The sequence below is a fragment of the Leiobunum rupestre genome, chromosome 11, assembly GCF_980474605.1.
Source record: "Leiobunum rupestre chromosome 11, qqLeiRupe1.1.hap1, whole genome shotgun sequence".
Classification (NCBI taxonomy): Eukaryota; Metazoa; Arthropoda; class Arachnida; order Opiliones; family Sclerosomatidae; genus Leiobunum; species Leiobunum rupestre.
Window position 1 is genome coordinate 17,374,909 of NC_143394.1, and position 2,765 is coordinate 17,377,673.

Below are 2,765 nucleotides of genomic sequence, written 5' to 3' on the forward strand. Positions count from 1 at the left end.
ACCGGGAAGTTCAAGTTTAGTTAAGTTCAAGTTTATTTATTTAATCTAATTTTGTTGACAATATTTGTTATGGGGCTAAGTCAATTATGACTTGGAAGCCCTTTGGTCTTTTACACTTATTATATTTTTCAGTGACAAAGAGCTACAATATTCGTAAAAAAAACATTAACAACAATTTAAAAAAATAATAAATAAAAGATATCATTTATCACCGATTTAAAATATCTAAAAGCAATACTATTTGAAGTGAAAGAGATAATAGTGGCGAAATATTTTTAACGTGCTTGCTAATTAAAATTTCAATTTTTAAGTAAATACAGTTTTATATTATTAATAATAATAATAATAATCAGCTAGGCTAATACCCAAGGCACCACCTTAGGCCCAAGTCATCTAGCGACTATTAAACTGGTGGTACTTTTGGTCAATGTTCACCTTTTCAATTAAAGAGTTAAAGGGTTTGAAAACATTATAAAAAATTGATGTTGTTTTTTTGCTAGTACCACAGAGCGGGGGCTTAAATATATTTGTTATTCTTGTTTTCTTAATGTTATTGTTTGGTTGCCATATTTCAGAATACCTTGGTAGCCCTAACAAGTAAAATTGTCAGAAAAGTACTATGTATACCTAGTCGTTGCCGTTTGTAACTTGGGGTACTCAACCTCTTTACTATAAGGAAATACGTTGCTTTGTTTAAAGGAGAGCATTAGCGTTGGAAACATCGAGTAGCTTAATCTCTTCCGTACCTCAGGATGGATAAACCACTATTTCCGGTGCTCGATTGGAAAATTTAGTGAAATTCGAACTCCAAGTTTGCCCTTTAAATTCGCTAAACAATTGGCCAACTCTCAGAGTAGCAAGGCGAATTATGGGTATATTAAATTTAACGGACAAAAGTTTATTATGTTATTGAGGGGGATATCCTGAGAGGTTAACGGTAATAGTTAGTGTAGGGCGCTGTTGGCTTGCGTGGCGTGAAGGGCTTGCCACCACCTTCCTACGCATTGTAACCCTTCCACCTGAATTAATGGCTTTAAAAGTCACTTGATGACTTAGGCCTAAGGTTGTGCCTTCGGTATTGACCAACTCAAACCTACATTTACAATGGAAGACACATGATTTCGGCCCTGATTTGGACAATATTCGCCATATTTTTTAAATGTACTTTTTAGGTGTCGCTGTTTTAAGATAAATGTAAATAATTGGAGGAGATTTTCTCGAGGCCTATTTTAGACATTTCAAATTATATTTTCATTCGGTCGGCTTAGGCGGAAATCCGTGAAGCCTGAGGTAAATTTTAACAAAAAGAACTCGTTGCGAAGGGTTCAGAACAATGGTTATTTTAAGCCTCGGTTATGGTCGGAAAAAAAAACCAAATTTCAGCATAAACTTTGGAACGCGTCAGCCCAAAATATAAAAGGGAAATTTGCTAAAAGCCAAGGCATAATGCGGTACCTACCGCGCAACATAATAGCCCTGACGCGGCCAAAAAACACCTCGCATTTCTATTGTTGTTTCTCCAAAGTTCCCTTTCGAGCATCTCTAAAAACCGATTCTTCCTTTGGAGTTCAGGCTTTCCAAAAGCGACGGACGCAAAAAAAATAAGAAAACGACACAAAAAAGCTCTCTCCGTAGAAGCCCCAAATGATTGAATTTGAATCTGGAAGTTTCTTACGAATAAGTAACCCAAAAAGTATTTCTTCGAGTGGCTTATTAGTCTGAAGAATATCGCTGTTTTCAAACGAACAATATGCTGTTCGATACCTTTTACCGATTCAGTTTGCTTTTTGTCAGAATATTGATCTATTTCTTCTCTAAAATTATCAGCTCTCCTAATTCATCAACTTCATGAGCTCAATCAAGGACTATTTATTCGGTAATTGTTGTAACTATGTTGCTTTTATCTTGTTATAAAGTCCTAAATTATCAGCCCTTCTAAATTATCAGCCCTTCTAAATTATCCGCCCTTCTAAATTATCAGCCCTTCTAAATTATCACACCTTCTAAATTATACGCTATCTTAAACTATCAGCCCTACTAAATTATCAGACCTTCTAAACTATTCGCAATCTTAAATTATCCGCCCTCGTAAATAATCAGCCCTTCTAAACTATTACCTATCTTAAATTACCAGCTTTCTTAAATAGTCAGCCCGTGTAAATTATCAGCCCTTCTAAATTACCTGCCCTTCTAAATTATCTAGCATGATATATTATATCAGTCCTCCTAAACTATCCGATTGGTAAAATGTCCTTCCATAACTTAGTTCATTTTCAACTACTCCAAATGGTGATTATTTTGTTTAAAAGACCCTAGTATATTTTTGTCTAGGAAGCTTTTTATGATTCTATCGACAAAACGATTTGAGAGATTTTCTCTGCGGGCCAACTTATATTCTTCCAATTACCACTACAATCCTAAGCAAACATTAAAGATAAAAGTATGACTATTCTCCTGACGTATTTTTTTCAAAGGATAGGCTGTTTCGACAATAACAAGATAAATCATAAAGAACTAACGACTGACAACCCTCCGCGAGTTGCTAGGAGTCTTTGGAACGATGCCCGTCAGCTTCTTTTACGAAGCAGCCAAGGCTGATTAAAAATTTCAAAGCTTTTAAAATAAAAAATAACCCTTACTTTGGCGAAAAAATTAAGAATTATCGACCGGACAAAAAAATTTGATATAATTATATTTCTGTAGCTAGTTATATTTTTGTAGTTGACACCTAAACTCGTTTCGGAACTTCCATTAGACTGTCCTTA